At 43.2% G+C, this 24,375-nt stretch overlaps 1 protein-coding gene across 3 annotated transcripts in view; it reads left to right on the top strand.

The window, feature by feature from the left end:
• LOC142102090 (phospholipid-transporting ATPase ID-like) overlaps positions 1-24,375 on the top strand; it is a 101,064-nt gene that overhangs the window by 8,978 nt on the left and 67,711 nt on the right. The window contains exon 1 of one of the 3 annotated variants that reach the window (XM_075186648.1): positions 14,874-15,018. The exons of 1 other annotated variant lie outside the window; for it this stretch is intronic. The gene's annotated coding sequence lies outside the window, so the exon portion shown is untranslated. Of the gene's footprint in view, positions 1-14,873; positions 15,019-21,348; positions 21,370-24,375 lie in introns of those variants that run through there. One more of the 3 variants, XM_075186684.1, reaches the window with a different exon arrangement.

Here is a 24,375-nt window from a genome sequence, read left to right as displayed (position 1 = left end):
GCATATGCAGAGCTATTTCACGCAAGATACGGCACGCAAACGGACTTAACGTCCGAAGATGAATCGGGCTCTAAATGTTCTTCTGTCCTCCCCACGTGCCTGGAAGATCAGGCAGACAGGAATCCAATAGCAGGTCAGCAGCAGCACAGGACTAAAAACGCTATAACCGGCAGGGAGGTCCAGTCCTTCCTGCCTTAGATACCCAGAGCAGCCAATGGGAGCCGCGGCTATGACACAGCCGCGGCTCGTAACAGTGCCATTACATGACCTCTCTACATGCTCCTTAAATGCCCATCAGACCTTCTTACATGCCAACCCCTCAAACTCTATATGTCAACTTAAACTTACCAAGTCTTCCACCCTGTCAATGAGTGTGATTGCCGCACTCCTTCCTCAGCGGCAGTAGATGAGCGATGTCACTGTCCTCTCCTTGTAAGTAAACGGGCCCTGGCTGTGCTCTCTCAAGCTCCTCACTCGATGATGTCACTTGTCTCCGCCCCCTTATTTCCCTACACTCCACATACTGAGCCCGCGCAGGTCGCACCTGATTGTCAGATGCAGACACCATCATGCTGACGAATTGGATCAAAAGATGATCCAACCGTGGTGGGTACCTCTGAGAGGAGGAGGGATCAGGGATTATCAGCAGACAGCGGGCCCCTTACTATGGTACCCCCCTTGAGTTCACTATTGTAGAATTATCCCATGATGCACTGCAGTGGTCTGCAGGGAATTCTGGGAAGGTTGACTCCCTCAGTTCAAAATATGGACACCACACCCAGCATGCAGAGATCAGAGTAAAGGAAATGCGTTCACCAACAAGTGTTATTTCATACTGATGGTGGGTGGCTCAGTGGTTAGTACTGCTGCCTCACAGCACTGGGGTCATGGGTTCGATTCCTGACCATGGCCTTATCTGTGTGGAGTTTGTATGTCTCCCCGTGTTTGCGTGGGCAGGGCCTGATTAAGGGTTCCAGCCGCCCCAGGCTAACACACCGGTTGCCGCCCCCCCCCCCGCGGGCGCAACCCGCCCCATCAAGTACCTATATTACTATATTTATACCACAGTCTGCCAGCCCACTTCACCACTGTGTGTGTGCGTGTATATACGTGTGTGTGTGTGTGTGTGTATATATATATATATATATATATATATATATATATATATATATATATATATATATGCACGAAATTGTAAAATATTAATTAATACATAAAAACAACACAGGCCCTGATTCATTAAGGAAAGAAAATCCCCCAAAAATTGTAACTTTGCACGTGGGCAAAACCATGTTGCATGGGAGGGGGATGTAAATTAAAATGTGGGGACAGGTTTATAGTTGGGGTAGGGCATGTCCTAGATCAACTTTAAATTGTATGCAACATGAAAAAACACCCAGTATTTAACTTATGTACAAAATAATAAACTAATATATACCCCTTGCATTCTAACATGGTTTTGTCCAGGTGAAAACTTACTTATTTTTTTGGATTACTTACATTCATGAATCAGGTCAACATTAGTTTGAATACACATTAAAATGTCACTAAAGTAAAAATCCACATTCAAAGTTAGACAGATTGTGCTGTTCTCTCTTACCTGATCTTGCAGTGCAGACTACCTGACGTTCTCTCTTGCTTGTTCTTGAAGCGTTGTTGTCAGTTGGCTTCTGGAACATTGGGGTCCTGTATTGAAAATGTGCAAAAATGCAAAATGTTAACAAACCCTGAATGATTCAAACACAACACTCCATTATGACCAAATAAAACAACCCCTTACTACAGGCATATATGGATAATAAAAGATTTGAAAATTATTTATAATAATATACTAACATCTACCAACCCCTGACAGTCAGTTAATTAACCCCCTAGCCCTTAGCCAATTTATCATTTTTATGACCCATGCAGCTTATTCCCCCCACCCCCCCAAGTCATGATCTCACCTCTGGCCCCCATATAGAGAAAAATATTTATCCCCCTGCAGCTTACCCCCCCCCCCCCACGTCATGATATGTGCCACTGCCCCCCCATAGAGAATAATAAGTAAAGCCACTCAGCATATTATCCCACCCCCAGTCATGATCTGTGCCAATTATTTGTACCTGAAAACGCCAGGTTCTCCCCACATATTGTGTCTGAAAATGCCAGGTCCTCCCCCCCCATATTGTGCCTGAAAGTGCCAGGTTCTCCCCCCCCCCATATTGTGCCTGAAAATGCCAGGTTCTCCTCCCCATATTGTGCCTGAAAATGCCAGGTCCCCCCCCCCCCATATTGTGCCTGAAAATGCCAGGTTCTCCCCCCCCCCCCCCCCCAAATTGTGCCTGAAAATACCATGGTTCTCCCCCCCCCCATATTGTGCCTGAAAATGCCAGGTCCCCCCCCCCCATATTGTGCCTGAAAATGCCAGGTTCTCCCCCCCCCCTATATTGTGCCTGAAAACGCCCCACCCATATTGTGCCTGAAAATGCTCTCCCCCCGTTTTTAGTGCTCCCAGATTTTAGTGCTCCCAGTTTTTAGTGCTCCCAGTTTTTAGTGTTCCCGGTTTTTAGTGTTCCCAGTTTTTAGTGTTCCCAGTTTTTAGTGCTCCCAGTTTTTAGTGTTCCCGGTTTTTAGTGTTCCCAGTTTTTAGTGTTCCCAGTTTTTAGTGTTCCCAGTTTTTAGTGCTCCCAGTTTTTAGTGCTCCCAGTTTTTAGTACTCCCAGTTTTTAGTGCTCATTTAAAGTTTTACTTACCTGCCGCTGCCTGTGAACTCCTCTTATGGTCTTCTCCGGCGTCCGGCGGTGCTTGTGGTTTCGCGCGGTTTGTCTGATCAGTGTGGTCTTGTGAGATGTTAACATCTCACGTGACCCACAGAACAGCGCGCCGTGCCCACACTGACGGCAGCTGACAGCTTGTGATTAGCTGTCATCTGCCGTCTTCTGCCTACACTAGCTGAGCCTGTGTATGGAGTCATAGGTGGACTCCATACACACGGGCGGACCCTATAAGGTAAGAATTTCGGGGGGGGGGGGGGGCGGGGCTTGGCGGGCGGGGGCTAGTTGTCAAACAAGAGGGCAAAAAAAAAAAAAGAAAGAAATTTTTTTTCTTCTCCAGCGCTGCTGCGCCCCCCCCCCCCAACCCAGCGCCCCAGGCTGCAGCCTGGTCAGCCTGTTGGCTGATCAGGCCCTGCGCGTGGGTCTCCACCGGGTGCTCCTGTTTCCTCCACATTCCAAAAGCATACTGGTAGGTTAATTGGCTGCTATTAAATTATCCTTAGTCTGTGTGTGTCTGTCTGTGTGTGTATATTAGGGGATTTAGATTATAAGCTCCAATGGGGCAGGGACTGATGTGAATGAGTTCTCTGTACAGCGCTGCGGAATTAGTGGCGCTATATAAATGGTTGGGAATTGAACTCATGACCCCAGTGCTGTGAGGCAGAAGTGCTAACCACTAAGCCACCGTACTGCCCGGTCGACTAATATGAGGAGGTCATAGAGAGAGTTGGGTATATATGCGGCATAATTGTACATTTAATAACATTCATTACGATAGAAGGATTCTGTGCACATTACAGTACTGAGTGCAGAATGTCAGATGTTATATTTAGGTTTTACATCTGTGGTTAGTCAGGAGATGTAGATATTGGTGGAAAGTGTTGTGTTTTCAGTTCACATCAAGAATGGGGGCAATGAGTCACAGTATTCTGTCTGGGGGACGTGCTGAGGGTCACCTGTGGTTGTTAGTATTCAGTCACTTAGGTAGATGATACATTTAGATGACACGTCTTTAGCCCAAGTTTGCTTCATCCTGTTTTTTGCACATGGGTGTGGGGGTGTTTTAGTAAATGAGGTTGATGGCTGAGGTTCTGTGTGGGTTCATCAAGCCGCTGACTTCCTTCTAGGCTTCCAGCAAACAGCTCTGTCTCCTGATCTCCCTGTATCTCTGTAACATTAAGTAACTATTTGCATGTAACACGGCTGTAAATGCTGAATGTAACATTGTATAGCCCCACAGGTCTCGTCATATACAGCAGTTTGAATATGTAAATCAACATTTGCCTAATTGCATACTGATATAATACAAAAAGATTGAAAGTGCTAATATACAAAAATATATTACACATATATTAATAAATATATAGATACTGGGCTTGATTCATTAAGGAAAGTTAAGCAAAAGTAAGTAAGGCAAAACCATGTTGCATTTGAGGGGGGGGTAAATTTAAAATGTGATGGCAGATTTATATTTGGGGTAGGGCATGTCCTAGATCAACTTTAAATTTCAGTGTACAAATAAGCTGTCAATTATTTGTGTGCTACATGCAAAAGCAGCCAGAATTTTCCTTATGTGCAAACTAATGAACTAATTTGCACCCCTTGATTTGTAACATGGTTTTATGCAAAAAACTTGAGTAAGAAAACTTACTCAATTTCTTGCTTAATTTTCCTTAGTGAATCAGGCGCATTGATTTTAACTTAGACAATTCCTATAGCTGAATATATATCAGATCCAGGAACTTATGACAAGAAATTAATAAACAGTCGCTTAAAGATTATGTTTACAAAGATCTTATAACAAACTTTAGTGTCCCTTTATTAATCAATTATCCTCTCCGATCTTAAATGGCTATTTACTTACGTATGCATGTTTAATCATATTAGCCCACGGAGCTCAGTTCATGAAACAGCCGTCATGACCGTATAATAGTGCCGTAATTACTAGTGAACATTTAAAGCTTCCCAATCTTGTGTAAACTCCATTTGTCCCGGATACTTAGCAATAGAAATCCTCCAGAAGTAAAGGAGCAGGTACACACCACACAATCGATTAGATAGTCAGTCTCCAGCACAGAAAACGGGTATTGAAATATCTAAGGTTCCAATCTGTAAAGCAAATTTTGGGGCACATTTATCAATATTCACATAAAGTGAAAAGTAGTTTTCAATCCTTATCGCAATGATAAGGATTGAACTACTTCTCACATTTATGTACAGCCCTGCACAGAAACAGCAGTTCTGAAAAACTGTTGTTTCAGTGATAAAAAAAAATTATACTTACCCCCCTCTTCAGAAGCGCTGTCTTCGGGTCTTCTCTTCACTCTTCAATTGCGCATGTCCAGTTCCAAGAACTGGACATGCGCACACAGATCCCCTCTCTGTCTCTGCAACGATAGGTGTAGAGAGAGAGCGCTGAGTGACAGGGAGGGATCACATGATCCCTCCACACATGCGCTGTCCAGCTCTGCTCATCGGAGCAGAGCTGACAGCATTAGATTTCTTCAATTTGGATGATGTACGCCCCTTAATAAATTTGCGGAGGACACTGTGGGACCTTAATGACCCGTTAAAAGCACTATCGTGCTTTATTAAATATGCCCCTTTGTCACTACATGAACCGTGGATTCAGTCACTTGTTCAACAGCCGGACGCTTAATCGAGAGCATGGAGTGGAGCCAGAACAAGTGGCTTTCTTTATCTTTTGTATTATATTGTTGTACTACAGGTTTCAGTGTCCTGTTTTCAAGAGCAGCAGATGGCAAAGGCACTATGTTGGTCTTTTATTTACTTTATTTAGTGCCAGATTTTATTTATTTTTCCTTAATTGCATACGGCCTAGGAGCAGGTATGAAAAGTTAAATGATGTATGAAACACCGTGGTGCGTTATCAGCTCAGTATAGCTGGGTGCACGGCTGCAAAGCTCTGTATCCGATAGACTGGTATAAAGATATCTCTTCTCTGCCCTTTTCACACACACGGCTGATGTGCTTTTTAAACAAAAATAAAACGGTGACCGTGAATGGCAATGGATTACTGATCCCTTCTGGGGGTTCGATGAATTGCAGCCAGTTGCTAGGACCCACCACCCAGCAATCTCACATCAATCTATAAAAATCACATTTGTTATAATATAGTCTGATAGAAATGTTAGGTTAAAAAAAAAAATCTTAAAAAAACTATATCTACTCCAATGTAACTGCAGAAATCAGCAGGAACATCTCCCAAGTTCATTGAAATGTTCTCAAAACTCAGTTTGCCATATTGATACCAGAGAGGTTGGGTGAGAATGGGTCTGGTTACAGCTACTGCAAACTACCACTCAGGTCAATGCCATAGGGCCCTATAGCATGCGGTCTGCGGGAAAGTGCTTATTACAGAACTATCTTTCCATCTGCCTACTGACCACTCCTACCATAGACCGACCGTAAGTGTCAATTGTGCACCGGTGGTAGCTGCCACCACTAGGTTCCTTCACCAGCACCAGGACCGCTTACTTCTGGTTGGTGTATGTAGCTACTGCAGCGCCTCTGTGCAGGGGTCTGCCTGGATCCTGCTGATGGGGGATCAGACTGGCGGATATGATCTGTTGGTCACATGATACAGCAGGTAATAGGCCTCATAAATAACAGCTTGGAGAATAGACTTTACATGGGGCTCTGCTGGCCTTCTATACAGAGTCTTACACACAGGCTGGAGAGGGTAATCCAGCCCCCTGACCCATTAAACCATCCAGGTCGATTCCCATATCTTGCGTGTGAATCAGACCAGAGCATTATTCTCAGTGGCTGTTATGGGTGTCCTTTCCCCTTGTTCTTGAGCTGCCAGGGTGCGGCGGCGCTCAGCCTCTTCTCCATCCTGGCGCCACTAAGCCTGGGCCGTGAGGTTAACCTTTAAATCATCCATTCACTTTATATCCAGGAGATCTGCTCCAGGGTCTAATAGACTCTTTGTGCAGTGGGCACTGCCCCTGCTCCTCCCGGAGACAACCAGGGATAAGTGAACCCTCTGCCACCGCTCTGGTTCCTGTTGATGGCACGAGACTGCCAGAGGCACCTGATCCCCACTGCACCACCAGAGAACGCTTCAAACTACATTGTATTATTACATATATAAACATTTTACATATGTATTTAACATTTAAGGCCAAACATTAACGAAAAATGGCCCGCGGTAGGTGCAGGGGAAGGGGGGTGACCAAAACCATAGGGGCCCATAGTATTCCTACAAATGAGACTTGGTGACACTAATGCACTGGCATCAAAGGCTAAACTATTCTCTACAAGTTATACAAAGGATCAGGACTAACAGCATCCAGAGGCAGGACGCAAGGCAGCGGAATTTAGCCAAATTACTGAACGATTGAAGGATCACTGATTACATCTAGACATCATCATCATCATCACCATTTATATAGCGCCACTAATTCCGCAGCGCTGTACAGAACACACACACACACACATCAATTTGTTAGCAGCCAATTAACCTACTAGTATGTTTTTGGATTGTGGGAGGAAACCAGAGGAACACCACGCAAACACGGGAAGAACCTACAAACTCCTCACAGATAAGGCCACGGTCGGGAATTTAACTTATGACCCCAGTGCTGTGAGGCAGAAGTGCTAACCACTGAGCCACCCTTGGAGTGAATTATTTCAGGCAGGGATGAAGATACATTTAAGAGTCCTTGACCTACAGGGGTATTCCTGGACTGTGAAACAAATAAAGAGGAGGAAAGCCTCCCATCCCCTGGAGAGAAGCCCACTTTCAGCTGAGGATCTCTGAGTACAGGAAAAATCTGTCTCCAACCATCACAAGTGTGTTAGGAAGACGACACTTGAGTTACAATACGTTGCTACACAGGGGCTCACAGTTTTAAGCACAAACATTAACTTTAAGAAGAAGTTGGGTTATTTTACGAGTCCATGAATACACAGGTGCCGGCTCCCATTGAGCAAGTTCATGACCCATCTGAGCATCCGATATACGATTTCAGCTTTGAAGTTGGACAAAACACGGTCTACTGTGACATTAGTCCAGCACCCACCATTAATCGAAACTATTATATTTTTCACGCCATTTCCTCACCATGACAATATTATCTAAGATGGCAACAGAAATATGGGAATCATTGCGCAAAGATCTTAGAACAGCTTTGTGCTATAATTTTGGGAGCATATGTCTAATTGATCACACTTATTGATAGAACACTTCACTAGAAGAAATTAAACTTACAGTAATGATGATGAGTGCACCCACTCGCCGTTATGAGCAGGGAGCCCACTCACTGTGATGAGTAGAGCATCCACTCAGTGTGATGAGCAGGGCATACTACCCACCAGTCCCCGAAGTCGGCACAGAAGTTCTGACTTTCAGGACAGACCTTATTTGGGAATGTCCCACCTCAGTGATGACAGTCGGTGGTTATGTGCGCTGTTCTGAACAACCAACCAAAATATTGTGGCTTTTTATTTTTTATGACATTTTCCTTCCAAGTGCTCAGATCCCCCAGATCCATAAATCCAGTTATAATGGTTGTCAGGGAGACAGCTATTTAAACTTTTAAACTGAACCAAGGAAATGTGGCTGTAACTTCACCAATGGATTTAGTCATCATCTGAAGCCTCTTGTGAAATTTTGGAACATCACCGCCAGCTGGGAATAGCCGGTCCCGAATGAAGCCACCTATGTCTCGCGGTCTCAGCTTCTTTGTGACATTATTATCTTTGAGCCCTTAAACTCTTTGGGGCGTGTCTACTGGTTTAGAATATTTCCGCTTTACAGCTGCTGCTAAGACTTTCTTAACACTGCAATCTACAAGTATCTGTATACATGTAACCCTGATAGGGAGTGAATATCTTAATAAATCAGTATAATGATGGTTCAGTAGGCACTCTGGACACACCATTCAGGTTGTATGATAGTATAATCCCAAGTATTGCCAGAACGTTGGTGTAAAGTCCATGAGAACGTACAAGCAAATACAGGGAATATCATGCAGATTGACACAATCAGATGGGGATTTGTGTATACTATATATTTAGGTGACCGGGATTTGGTTCTGGGAGTTTGGAGACACAGAACGGATACGATGGTTCCACAATGATCAGGAAAGTGCTGTCTGTAGTGCTGGTGGGATTCCCATAAGATATTGAGGGCTCTATGGAACAACCGTTCATTTCCACCTGGAACCAATCCCCAGTCTTTTGCCATTGGACTAAACATAACTTTGTGTTTTCACCCGATGTAGTTCCGATGGGATTTTTCCCGACCTTCCCTGATCTCCGAGATCGTTTTCACCTCCCATCTTCTACCTTTTACCAGTATTTACAAATTCGGCATCTATTTAATAACCAGACGGACCCACGATCTACCTGTCGTTCATCTCCTCTAGTCTTAATAGATCATACTCTAAAGGTCTAATATCCACTTTATATTCTCTACTGATGAATAACAATCTACCTGATAAGGAATCACATGAGATTCGTTGGGAGCAGAACAAGGCTGAGATTCTAGAGCCTGAAGAGAAGAAGGAGATTTGCGAAATAGTTGCTAAATCTTCAATCTGCACTCGGATAAAAGAAAATTCTTATAAACTTTTATTTCGCTGGTATTTGGTCCTGTCCACACTGAGGACTATTTATCCAGTCGATGTCGGATGTCCGCTGGCGTAATTGTGGTCATCGAGGTTCCCTGTCCCACGTTTGGCGGAGCTGTCCTACAATTATCCCTTTCTGGTGAGATGTAGCAGACCTTATTTATAAAATAACTAGTCTACAGTTTCCGTTCCATCCTTTTTTCTTCTCCCTCGCCTTCTTCCCGATATTCACAAACTAATTTGGAAACTCCCAATAACTAGAAAGTGGAAGCAAACTGAATGCTCTACTAACCCAGCGCTGATTCAGAATGTATGGCAGTTATATCATCTAGAACATATGACTAGTATATTAAATGACCAACCTAATCAGTTCCTCTCAACATGGCATTCGTAGCAAGACTATTTTGCCTCTTCACAACTCATTCCTAAATGTTTTGAGAACATGACTTTCTCTATTGAGTATTTCACTTGGCCCTACTACTTCCTTTCCTATTTTTTCCTATACTAACAAGCCCCCCCCCCCCTTTCTTTTCTTTTCTCTTTCTTCTCTTTACTTACCTGGCACCTCGTGTGCCTCTCCATGAACTTAGGTCGGAGAGTACTATCCCCATTGCTTTGTTCTCGACTTATCTATGCAATAAGATTGTGCAGTTGACTCGAACCTATCTGTAATGTAACTTATGTATTTACTTTAAAGCTTGGGATTTGGTCCCTCTTCTTTTTCTGTATATCCTGCATTGCAAAACCCTTAATAACATTTATTTAAAACAAACAAGCAAAAAAAAAAAAAGTTATCGAGAGCTCATCGCCCATTATCTTTGTAGCCTGGGCCCAAGCAGCTGATGTAGCTGAAGGCATTGCTAAATTGGAAGGTTCAGTCACAAGATGCCAGATGGCTATGACCCGTTGTCCCGATCAGCATTCAGCAGCTAGACCAATAAGAAAGGATCCCTGTAACAGATTTCAATCTGTTCAGCGTGAGCCTCCGATTCTCACTTCCTCTCCCCACAGTCCGCCCCCCCCCCCTGGGAATAATTTTACACTGTTAGAATTTTTGCAGAGTTGTTCTAAACCCATTTAGTATTTCTGGTGTGGTGACTGGGATTTGGGCAGCGACTCACCTGTAATATTTCCTTCACAGTTGCCTTTGTTATGTTAAAATATATAGTATAAGAAACATATATTTAAACATTGGCAGATATGCAACCATCAGTAACTTCACTCAGCGTCCGAAAAATAACTTGATAGAACTTTGCAAAAGTATGGTGTTCAAAAATCTAAATAGACGTGGAAACACTAGTGTAGACTTCTGTACCGTAACTTAAAAGATCACTAAACTGTAAGCTTGGAATTTTCAGATATGAACATTTTGAGGACGGTGCCCTAATGGGATCAATTACAAGTTAGGTAGCGGGTATCTGATTAGTGACATCACTGTTCTATATATTGATCTGCAGCTGCGCTGCGCTGCATTACATCTAAGTCATAATTTGCTGCTGATTATATTGTGCATCCGGCAGTCTTTGTTTTATAGGTCAAATAAATTAATTCCCATAAATCTGATATGGGTCAAACGCAGGATATGTAGAGGGGGGTTCCACACAACGCCACCAGTGGGCGTGACCAGCATGCATGGGGGCGTGGCTTATTAGACAGTGCTTGGCTGCTCTCCAACTCTTCCTACCCCCATAATATACATGGGCAATGCTGTGTGCACTACTGTTAGGTGCACGCAGCTCTCCCTTTTCAAGCAGAGCCGTGTGAAGCCGGGGCAGGGTCCAACCACCTCAATTATACAGTGTCCCAGGCTTGGAAGGGGGTTTCCAGGCACTAGGACCCCCCCACTCCTCGGTTTGCCTATGCTGATAAAGTGACTATCTTCTTATGTACAGTGTTAGTCCAGTAGTGTAATGTATATAGGTCGATAGACTTCTGTGCTGTAAGTGCTTCAGTCTTCCCTGTGCATTGTTGAGATGGGAAAGCTGTATGTTGTTCTGTGCAGTGCCATGCAGTATGGATTTCCCCAGCAGATCTCAGAGGATGCAGACAGTGATAGTTACATAGTCGCAGGGTGTTCTTGAGGCTGCTATTAACGTGAAAATGATTGATTGTCCGATCATATTGATTTAAAAGGAAATAAGCACATTTATTAATAAAATATTAGTCTGGTATTACACAGACCATACTATGGCTCTGCAAGAGGGGCGACCACGCAGGCTGCAACGATGAAGGGGGGCGCAGCTTATGAATATTTTAGGTTCATTTGGTTATAATTCAGGACTAGGAGGGCAGCATTTTTGTTTCTCGCCCCAGGCGCTAAGATTTGAAGTTATAGCTCCGCACAGACGCAGCCAATGTTAGTTTGAGAGTTTCAGTAATTAATTATCTGACCACAGACTGAAGTTTTATACTATGTGAACAATGGGATCAGTCCACACATACACATAAGGAATTACTGTGTTTATACAATGTTCCGAAAAGAAGATAATTATAATATGCAATAAGTTCTGTCTGGTTGGACGGATGAAATGTCGTCTTTGTTTTCGTCCCTCCGGCAGTGTTGACACCTGAATGTTTTGGTCCATTATATTGTGCATATCAGATCTATTGTAAATGGAAACATTAAAATTAGTGTAGTCATATTTAATCCTAAATCAATAAGGATTTAACAACAGATAGTGACATTTAGTAAGATTCTAAACCTTTTACTTCATACTTATCTTATTAAGATATTGGTCAGTTATTCCAGTCTCTCTTAGAGTGGTAATCAGGGCCTGGATCCCATTATCATTTTGAATTTTACTGCCTACTTCTGGGTGTTAGTTGAACATGGAAATCTATTTAGTATAGTATTTACATCTTACCTGTGTATATACCAACTATACGTGCAAATGTAGGCTATACATATAGACTAGGGCATAAAAGTAACATTCATGTGACGGTTCTCTGGTGCCCACATTGTAATATTACACTGAAACAATGATCAAGGTGAAATAAGGTGATATTTAATGTAAGGATCTCAATGGTGGAAGGGCCAGGCAAAGACGGATAAAAGCAACTTCACACAAGGAATATACTGGTGCTGTAATACACAGGTAAGCAGGCTCTGGTGTAGGGGCAAATACAAAATACTCAGAGCAATGCACAATATACAAGCAACCAGCCAGTGATACAAAGTCCTTTTACATTGGACAGGATCAGGATAAACCATAGTTACCTACTCAGGACAACCTCCCGAAACCCGGCCATACAGTAAATTAAATGGAGGGGCGGGGCTTAATTATTATTATTATTATTATTATCATCATTTATTTGTTAGGCGCCACAAGGTTTCCGCAGCGCCGTACACAGTACAAACAGTAGACCATACAGGGTGACATAGTACAGAACAATAAACACAAAGTACCAATACTTCACAAACTCCGGGCTGCCGTATGGGTAAAGACGGAGCAGAAGAACAAGTATGGAGAAAGGAGGGGAGAGGGGCCCTGCTCATACGAGCTCACATCCTAGAGGAGGTGAAACAAAAACAGGCACAAAAGGGAATCATCGAAGTAAGGGGGAGAGAAAAGAGGGGCCAGGGGAGAGAGGGGAGAACGAGCGGAGGAGGTTAGGGGTTAAGTGGATGATTGGTAGGTTTTGAGGAACAGGTGAGATTTAAGTGCCCGTTTGAAGGAGCACAGACTGGGAGAGAGACGGATGGAGTGAGGGAGGTTGTTCCAGTGCAGGGGGGCAGCTCGGGAGAAGTCTTGAATTCTGGAGTGGGAAGAGGTAATCAGAGTGGAGGAAAGGCGACGGTCATTGGCCGAGCGCAGGGAGTGGGCAGGGGTGTGAATGGTGAGGAGGATAGAGATATAGGGGGCAGTAGACTGGGAGAGAGCTTTGTAAGTGGTGGTGAGGAGTTTGAAAAGGATCCTGTAGGGGAAGGGGAGCTAGTGTATGGCATGGTAGAGAGTGGAGGAAGAGGAGGAGCGGCATGAGAGAAAGATGAGTCGGGCAGCCGCGTTGAGAACAGAACAAAGGGGGGCGAGATGGGAGAGGGGGAGGCCAGTGAGGAGAAGGTTACAGTAGTCGAGGTTGGAGATGATGAGTGCGTGGATGATTGTTTTGGTGGCGTCTTGTGAGCGGAAGAGCCAGATGTGGGCGATGATGCGCAGCTGGAAGTGGCAGGTTTGGGCAAGAGATTGGATGTGGGGAGCAAAGGAGAGAGAGGAGTCAAGGGTGACACCCAGGCATCGGAGTTGGGTGACAGAGGAGATGGTTGTGTTATTAACAGCAATAGAGAGTTTGTGGTGGGAGGGGAGCCTGGGGGGAGGGAAGACAATGAGTTCAGTTTTTGAGATATTAATTTTGAGACAGCGCAAGGACATAATGACGCGATTCACGCATAACCATGCCCCCTGCTGGTATAGGCCAAAAATGGTGGTGACAGGTTAGAGGGCGGGGCCAATAATACAATTATACGAGCCTCGCCCCCACACGCCCTCCTGTCCCCCGGACCTCCCGGAAAATGATTGCCAAAGGTGGCAAGTATGGGATAAATCATAGGTTAGGTATAACAAGACTAATACTACTGAAATATCCAGGAGCTGCAATGATCCAGCCAGGCCTGACTGTCGGAATCTTGTCTTTATAAGGAGTAGTCATTTGGGCTATAGCTCTGCCGCTTCTAGGGCACATGATCCCCATGGCGGCCACTGGTGGTGGAAGTGTAGTACTGCACCTGTAAGGACTTTGTGCAGAAAGGAGTGAGACCATTACATGAGACTCCGATTAATGGTCAGATTAACTAGTTTAACACAGAAGGGGAGATTCGAGTAGCCGAGATGTTCTCAGGAACATCGCGGCTGTGAATATTTGTACCGTAAAAATATACGCTGATTTTTGATCGCACCTCTATGGAATATGAGCAAAAATCAGCAGAGATTTCACTAAAAAATATGCGAGGTGTCCCCACGCAACTGAATCTCGCCAAGAGAGAGACTGAATGTATGAAAGGTATTTTATTTTATGCAGTAATTTTGTTTTTGTCCTATTTATTAAGAACAATTATAGCATCATAATAAAATACAATAAACAGACGATTAAAGATACAAACCTATCAATTTATTAACAAATTACACTTTAGGGGAGAGCTAGATATTGTGCAGTGCCATGCAGTATGGATTTCCCCAGCAGATCTCAGAGGATGCAGAAAGTGATAGTTACATAGTAGCAGAGTATTCCTGAGGCTGCAGACCGGGGAGGGATGTATATTGTGCAGTGCCATGCAGTATGGATTTCCCCAGCAGATCTCAGTGGATGCAGAAAGTGATAGTTACATAGTAGCAAAGTATCCCTCAGGCTGCAGACCAGGGAGAGATGTATATTGTGCAGTGCCATGCAGTATGGATTTCCCCAGCAGATCTCAGAGGATGCAGAAAGTGATAGTTACATAGTAGCAGAGTATTCCTGAGGCTGCAGACTGGGGAGGGCTGAGTCTGAAGTGTTGTAACTTCCTCACTCTGTTTATTGAGAGTGAGAGGAGAAGCCATTCACATAACTATCTGCAGGAAACCAGCCGGGACCCTGGACGGTCTCCAATCCTCCCCCCTGTCTCTCTCAGGGTGCCTCACTCAGAGCTGCTGGGACATGGGGAGGCAGAGTCTGGAGTCCTGGACAAGGTAAGATGCTTCTGTTCCTCTGGGTAATAGGAGGCAGCTGGCAGGAGGGGCTGTTACATTCCTGGGAGGGGGGCACAGATAGGAGACATGTGGGTGGGGGTGTGTTTATATTGTATTACCTGCAGCCGTGTCCAGATCACTGGGGTTATTGTACAGCGGGACACTCAGACTCTGCAGGTAATTACATAATATAACATTACTACAAAGGCTGCTTTACCCCAGCCAGACAATGCACCCTGAGGCCAGTTATACAAGAATACGTGTTATGTGCACAAATCACAATAAAACATAACAATCATCAGCAGCTATTTATATAGCACCACTAACTGGAGCGCTGTACAGAGAACTCACATCAGTCGCTGCCCCATTGGAGCTTACTGTCTAAATACACACAAACACAACAATTTTTTAGCAGCCAATTAACCTACTAGTATATTTTTGGAGTGTGGGAGGAAGCCCACGCAGACACAGGGAGAACATACAAACTCCGCACAGATAAGGCCATGGATGGGAATTGAACTTATGACCCCAGTGCTGTGAGGCAGAAGTGCTAACCACTGAGCCACTGTGCTGTCTAACAATGTATAAATGTGACACAATAAGAAATCCCAGATGTGTCCTCACTCTCATGACTTCATTTATAAATGGCTCACACTAGTAGTATTTTAGGAGAAAATGGAAAGTTATATTTAAAGCAAAACTCCACACTTACTTCTGGGTTTTATTTGTTTGTTTTAAGTATTAAATGAGCCAATAGGTCCTAAGGACCCTATCTGTATCGTTTTCTATGTACAGCCTCTAGTAGCACTTCAATGTCATCTTCGGCATACTTGCCAACACTCCCGGATTGTCCGGGAGACTCCTGCATTTTGCGAGAGTCTCCCGGACGAGTGTGGCAATCTCCCTGATAGGAAGGGGGAAAAATTTAGTTTAAACGCCGCGATTCACCCGGAATCGCGGCGTTTAGCCCCGCCCCCACTGTAAAATGACGCGATTTGCGTCATTCCGTCACGGGGGTGGGGCCAAAATGACGCGATTTCGCAGCCCCGCCCCCTACACGCCCACGTCCCAGCCGGCATCTCCAGGAAAAAGAAAAAAAAATGTTGGCAAGTATGATCTTCGGGGGTCCTCTGTCTATGGCTGGTTACCTCTCCTGCCATCTTCGGGGGGTCCTTTGTCTATGGCTGGTTACCTCTCCTGCCATCTTCGGGGGGTCCTTTGTCTATGGCTGGTTACCTCTCCTGCCATCTTCGGGGGGTCTTTTGTCTAGGGCTGGTTACCTCTCCTGCCATCTTCGGGGGGTCCTTTGTCTAGGGCTGGTTACCTCTCCTGCCATCTTCGGGGGGTCCTTTGTCTGTGGCTGGTTACCTCTCCTGCCATCTTTGGGGGTCCTCTGTCTGTGGCTGGTTACCTCTCCTGCCATCTTCGGGGGGTCCTCTGTCTGTGGCTGGTTACCTCTCCTGCCATCTTCGGGGGGTCCTTTGTCTAGGGCTGGTTACCTCTCCTGCCATCTTCGGGGGGTCCTTTGTCTGTGGCTAGTTACCTCTCCTGCCATCTTCGGGGGGTCCTTTGTCTGTGGCTGGTTACCTCTCCTGCCATCTTCGGGGGGTCCTTTGTCTAGGGCTGGTTACCTCTCCTGCCATCTTCGGGGGGTCCTCTGTCTGTGGCTGGTTACCTCTCCTGCCATCTTCGGGGGTCCTCTGTCTGTGGCTGGTTACCTCTCCTGCCATCTTTGGGGGGGTCCTCTGTCTGTGGCTGGTTACCTCTCCTGCCATCTTCGGGGGTCCTCTGTCTGTGGCTGGTTACCTCTCCTGCCATCTTCGGGGGTCCTCTGTCTGTGGCTGGTTACCTCTCCTGCCATCTTCGGGGGGTCCTCTGTCTGTGGCTGGTTACCTCTCCTGCCATCTTCGGGGGTCCTCTGTCTGTGGCTGGTTACCTCTCCTGCCATCTTTGGGGGGGTCCTCTGTCTGTGGCTGGTTACCTCTCCTGCCATCTTCGGGGGGTCCTCTGTCTGTGGCTGGTTACCTCTCCTGCGATCTTCGGGGGTCCTCTGTCTGTGGCCGGCCCTTCTGCCGTGTGTCAGACCCAAATGCTGGAGTAGATGGTACTTTTGAAGTGAAGTTTTAATTTTTGACAGCATGTACCTATTTAAGATTGCAGTGCCACAATTGTTTGCACTAATGTGTGCATGGGGTCACTTCCCAAACCAGTGGGTGCGCTCCTTGTTTTACTCAGTAGGTAAACAGATGTGTTGGCAGAAAATAATTAATGGCATGCCTGCATCTTTGCAAATGACTCTTTCTTGTGTTATTACATAGTAAGGTATAGCTAACGTGGCTCTGTGTGTTATTACATAGTAAAATATAGCTAACATGGCTCAGGGTGTTATTACATAGTAAGGTATAGGTAACGTGGCTCTGTGTGTTATTACGTAGTAAATTATAGCTAACGTGGCTCTGTGTGTTATTACGTAGTAAGTTATAGCCAACGTGGCTCCGAGTGTTATTACATAGTACAGTGTATAACATAGATATATGTGTGTTATTACATAGTACAGTGTATAACATAGATATATGTGTGTTATTACATAGTACAGTGTATGACACAGATATATGTGTGTTATTACATAGTACAGTGTATAAAATAGATATATGTGTGTTATTACATAGTACAGTGTATGACATAAATATATGTGTGTTATTACATAGTACAGTGTATGACATAGATATATGTGTGTTATTACATAGTACAGTGTATGATACAGATATATGTGTGTTATTACATAGTACAGTGTATAACATAGATATATGCGTGTTATTACATAGTACAGTGAATGACACAGATATATGTGTGTTATTACATAGTACAGTGTATAACATAGATATGTGTGTTATTACATAGTACAGTGTATGACACAGATATATGTGTGTTATTACATAGTACAGTGTATAACATAGATATGTGTGTTATTACATAGTACAGTGTATGACACAGATATATGTGTGTTATTACATAGTACAGTGTATGACACAGATATATGTGTGTTATTACATAGTACAGTGTATGACACAGATATATGTGTGTTATTACATAGTACAGTGTATGACACAGATATATGTGTGTTATTACATAGTACAGTGTATAACATAGATATGTGTGTTATTATATAGTACAGTGTATGACACAGATATATGTGTGTTATTACATAGTACAGTGTATGACACAGATATATGTGTGTTATTACATAGTACAGTGTATAACATATATATATGTGTGTTATTACATAGTACAGTGTATGACACAGATATATGTGTGTTATTACATAGTACAGTATATGACACAGATATATGTGTGTTATTACATAGTACAGTGTATGACACAGATATATGTGTGTTATTACATAGTACAGTGATTCGCTGAAGAGGAGGAAAAGGGATCTTTTGGGAGTGGTTTTTTCTTAATAATAATAATAATAATACTAAAACATTTAGGTGTTTTTTTTTCTACTATTAGGTACTTTTTTGGAACTTCATATTCCACCAGGCCCTGGCTGTCTGGGCATGCTGGTGCTTGTAGTTCCAACGGCTCCAACATGTTTTGGCAGCCACTAGCAGTTCCCTTTCTCTTGCCTCTGATCAGTATAGATCCACCATATGTGTATGGGCTTAGTCCTGCACATCCCAGATTCTGTACATAGTCCGGCCATTAGTCTGCGGGTTTTATTGCCCCAGAGCTCGGCCATATGTACAACTGCTGGTGATTGACGCTATATCTCTCTAGTATTCAAGATTATTGCAGTACCGTGTTAGCCAGAAAAATCTATGTGATTTTAAATACTTTCGTGTCAAAAAAGACAAAAGTATTATAGAAGTGATATTGGCTAACAAAAAAATTATTATTATATTTGCTAGCTTTCATTAGTCTATGTTAGGTTGATCTAAAAAAAGGTTCTGGCTCTATTATCAGCCAGACACATTCATATCAGACACTGATATTCAGCTGATCAGTCCGAGCCCTGAGACAGGATTCCTGTAGGTTGCAATATCGGACGAGATGTTCGGCGCTTGGCTCTGGGGACGGGCGGCTTCTGGGCCCATTAATGTGACAATACGATGACCAGACAAACAGGCTGATATTAGTCATCTCTGATTAGTCCTGTCTATCACAGTGTGTGTGGCCATAGTGACCTCCATTTATCTGTGATCAGAGATCCGTTCCCTGCAGGGACAGGTGTCCATGATGTCTGATTGTATCCCAGGTATTTCCTGGCTGGAGTCTTGCTGGATAGAATATTTATGAACAGACCATAGTCCAGACCAGAAGTGCTAACCACTGAGCCACTGTGCTGCCCTACCATAGCTCTGTGTATTATTACATAGTACAATGTATCACATATCTGTGTGTTATTACATAGTACAGTGTGTCACATATCTCTGTATTATTACATATTACAGTGTATACCATATCTCTGTGTGTTATTACATAGTACAGTGTATACCATAGCTCTGTGTATTAGTACAATGTATCACATATCTCTGTGTTATTACATAGTACAGTGTGTCACATATCTCTGTATTATTACATATTACAGGGTATAACATATCTCTGTGCGTTATTACTTAGTATAATGTATCACATATCTCTGTGTTATTACATAGTACTGTGTATGACATAGCTCTGTGTATTATTACATAGTACAGAGTATAACATAGTGCCTTTGCCAAGTCCCGTTCAGCAATGGGTGTGATATTTCTCCATGCCGTTACCCTATTTATCAGGCACCGTGGCGGTACATCTACCAAAGAACGACGATGACAGAAGTAAATGATTTAAATAAGCTACAATAAAAAATAATAATATTTAGAGGTTTATTTAAAAAAAATAGTCATAGGTGAAATCCTTATTGCTGCTTTTTCATAGATAGGCCCCTTTGTGTGTTATTACATAGGAGGGTATATAATGTATGGTATTATAACATGTCACTTTGTCCACACTATGTTGTATCACAGACTATGAGCGCTAACACCCTTGTTGTATTAGTTAGTGAATCATCACACAACATGTTCATACAGGATTGTACATGTAAGCAGACATACACAGATTTTTGGCATGTTACATTGCCATTTGTGTACATTCCATGTTTTCGTATAATGACATCCTGATTCCACACCAAAATATTTCATTATTTTCTTTTAAACCTCTTATCTTGTTTCTATATATTAACTGATGTCCGTGCAGGACTGCGACATATAGGTGACGTAACAGCGGGGTATGATATGGACGGAATATCCTAGTTACTGGTGTATTCATAGGTAGACAATGAGTAAAACGTCTGACGTTTCGGTGATGGATCCTGTTACATAATATCCAAGTTGGAAATTGTCAATTTTTTTTCCTGCTAAACGTTATTCATGAGACTGGGGCGCAGCGCAATATAGTTCAATATTGCACCCGCGCAAAATCAAGATGCAAGTTCCCTCCACACTCAGGAGAAGTCTCCGCAAACAAAGAATGATCCTCAGTGTGCGGAAAGGGTGAAATAATCTTTAGGGGGTACAGAAATAGACATGACTTCCCCAAAAATGGGTGTGGTTTGTTGGATTGGCGATACAGCCTGTTTTTTTTCCAGAATTTCCTGCTGGGACTGTTCGTATGAGGGTGGCATTATAAAGAAGGGAACAAATAATAGAAATCATACATTTTAGAGCGTGCTACTGTAATATTAAGAGAGAGAAACATACCTGCTAACATCCCCACTTAGAAAATCAGGACAATTAAGGCCACACATGACCCTATCCACAACACGCCCATGTCTGTCTAAACCACGCCCTCTCCTAGAGACTACATACCCTATCTTTTACTCAGAACTCTTCGAGATAGCTCAGTCACAGGAGTTATAATAAATGGACAGCAGACTATCACACCACCTTTATTAAACTCCTCTGGGACACACTTAATTTTTACAGTGAATATTGGACAGTGATTTACAAGTTCTGCACAAGAGCTGACATTTGGAGCTCACACCAAGTGACAGGGTTAGCGTTCAAGGTTACCACACACGTATTCAGAAAAAGTGAACTTGATGTGGACCGGAGCCCATAAGTACAGGGCAATTTATCAGCATGCCCGATAACGATTACTATTGATTGATCGATGGCAACCATTAGGCAGCGATCTCTTATCTTTATAATGCTCGTTTGACAGTGAAAGCAAATGTCTCATTGGTTGCTGTGGTCTAGTGCAGATTTGAACTTTGAGCAAGGTTAATGAATAATCCTGAATGACTTTTGTACAGAGCATCTGTCAGGACTGGGAGATGTCGGGAGTCTCTGGTCTGGTTGCTGTACAGAGGTATTACTGGAAGGAGTGCGGACAGCTCTGAGCTGAGCTATGGAGGTTACTGTGTTATCTGTGAGAGGGACACAATCTAATCAACACTTCATATTTATTTCCACTCTCCCTGCTCAATGGTCTCCTCTATTTATGGGAAAATATACCGACCTGTATTATGTTTCTGCTCCATCTATAACATTGGAACTGAGTCCAACTTTCCTACCTGCTCCTTGTATACTAAAGTCCTACCTCCCGACATGTATACAGGAAAAATCAGGACATAATAAGCCTCAATTTCCAACCAATCAGGTCTACTTTTTTGCGAATCTACACCCACTTCAGTGTAAGTTTCGCCCCTGTCTGCAATTCCGTTAAGAGATATGTTAGTTGCCATTTAAAGGGCTGAACAATATTCAGCCTATTCATTCAGTAGGAATTAGTGATGTTACTTTGCACTTACTGCCTCAGTGATGTCTCTGGTGCCTAGTAAATTGGGCGGCTGGATAACACAGAATGGGCTCCACGCCATATAAACGCTAAGAGTCCTCTTAAAGAATTGTGCTGCTATAAATAGCATTTGATTCTAATTGCGTTGCCACACTTGTTGCTGGACTACAAGTTCCAGAATGCACCAGACAGCTGGAAGATGCTTAAACTTAATTTGGCAGGTGTCGTTAAGACCAAGCGGTATATTTACTAAACTGAGGGTTTGAAATCGTTCACTGTGCAGAATTGCATTGTGCAGAATTACTGTTGTTTACGGAGCTCAGAAGTCAGGAATTCTTCAAGTTGATTACTGATTTCAATTTTACAAGTAAATAAACTTTGTGTCTAGAGCGCGGTGGCTGAGTGGTTAGCAATTCTGGCTCACAGCACTGGGGTTATGAGTTCGATTCCTGACCATGGCCTGATCTGTGTGGAGTTTGTATGTTCTCCCCGTGTTTGCGTGGGTTTCCTCTGGGTGCTCCGGTTTCCTCCCACACTCCAAAAACATACTGGTAGGTTAATTGGCTGCTATCACATTGACCCTATGTGTCTGTGTATGTATGTTAGGGAATTTAGACTGTAAGCCCCAATGGGGCAGGGACTGATGTGAATGAGTTCTCTGTACAGTGCTGCGGAATCAGTGGCGCTATATAAATAAATGGTGATGATGATGATGATGACCATCATGTTGCCTATAGCAACAAATCAGATTCTAGCTGTCATTTATTTAGTACATTCTACAAAAGCCTCAATGGGGGGGGGTCTATAAATGTGACTTAAAGTAAATCTCTCCCATTTGAGAAAAATGTGATTATTACATAGTACCCTGTGTGCTGTGATTGCAGGTTTGGATCATCACATCACAGGTTACAGGAACTGTGCTGGGACTGGTACACTAACCGCAACGCCTCCCAACTGTCCTGAATGGCAGACTTGGAAAAGGGGTGGAGCTTACATAAAACTAGGTGGAGATTTATTTAAGACAAAAGTGGTTATTTTGGCTGGATTGGGGGTAGTGCTTATTTTGTGTGGATTTTGCATGTGTAATACCCTGCAAATCATGGGTATATTACTGTATGTACTCATTTAGAAAACTATAGTTCTGCAGAGTGCCTCTAGGAAGTTAAATGCAAATTGCTTCTGCCATTTTGGGATGGGCAAACTGCATTGAATGTACTACAAGGTTCCAGGAGACTCTTGGGGAAAGGGGAGGAGCCATAAATGGACTGGCTAGTGAGAGAAGTGATGTGTGACTGCTGGCTGAGCAACTGCAGGATCTTCCCACCAAGAGGCACTGGATGAATGGGTGAATTGTTGTCCTGAGGGATGTTTGCAGCCAGACGAGAAAGAAGCACCTTAGCAGTATAGGAAAGACCTAACTTGCCACTGCCCATGAGATGTCAGCAGGACTCATATGAAGACAGATAAGTTTATTTTGCTTTGCTATGTTCAAGTTATTTAAGTGAGACATCAAACTGTGTTATTAAAACCTCTGACCAGAACTGTAATATTGCTATTGAGAGGCGTTATAGCACTGGCTAAAGGAAGAGTTTGTTCCAGACAAATCTGCTGTATTTAAAGTTATCTGCAAACTGACTGAGACATAGAGTGCAATCATTTATCGCAAGAGTTTGTCTATAGTGCATCAGAAGTTTGATTCTATTGTGAAACTGCCTAAAATGGTTGCTGCAGAGAGAATTGCAAGTTGTTTAACCCTATAGTTGCTGGGAGAGAGCTGCTTATTCCAGTAGATGGATTTCTAAGTGGACACTGTCCTTTATACTGGAAATCGTTTATTGTGCAAAATTGCTGTTGTTTACGGAGCTTAGAAATCAGGAATGCTTCAAGCTGATTTCAACTTGTGCAAGTAAATAAACTTCATGTGTCAGCTGAAACTTCGCTTAAACCTGTGGATTATAATTTACCCCCTTGGGTTTTATATATTGTAAAGTGACTATGCAGTAATTTCTTCTAAAGCATCTAACCTGAACCAGCTGGATTACTCCTTGTTGCATCTTTACTGATTATTTGTGTGATAAGTATGATCTGTATAATTGCACTAAAAGTATTGTGATTGATTGATTGATCTATATTATCTGCTGCCGCAGCATTTAGTGCAATCGTCTAATTAATTTGTAGCAACTGGTTGTCTCCTAAAGTATCTATCCAGTGAAATCCATTTCACTGAAGCACAGTGCCTAAATTTAAAGTGGGATATATTTATTCAGTGACCTATGTGTTGTGTCAATTTATGTTTGCATATTGTTGAACCAAGATTCCTAAAATGTTATTTATTTTGTGACATGTTGAATAACATTGCATGTTGATGGTAATGTGCTATTACTTCTCTACACTACCTCTACTGATCTGCTGCTGTGGTAAAGCCTTATGCCACAAGCAAAGAGAATAAACCCACCAGTTTATGCAGTTTTAGCCCTGTGTTCCTTGTTTTATTCCAACACTACTGGGGGGGACCTTCGCCTCTCTACCATACCATCGGGCCTGTAGAATCCTTCCTTATACTACATTTAGGGTGCC

Source organism: Mixophyes fleayi, chromosome 1, assembly GCF_038048845.1.
Source record: "Mixophyes fleayi isolate aMixFle1 chromosome 1, aMixFle1.hap1, whole genome shotgun sequence".
Classification (NCBI taxonomy): Eukaryota; Metazoa; Chordata; class Amphibia; order Anura; family Limnodynastidae; genus Mixophyes; species Mixophyes fleayi.
Note: the sequence above shows the minus strand (reverse complement) of the source record. Positions and strands in the feature narration are given on the sequence as shown.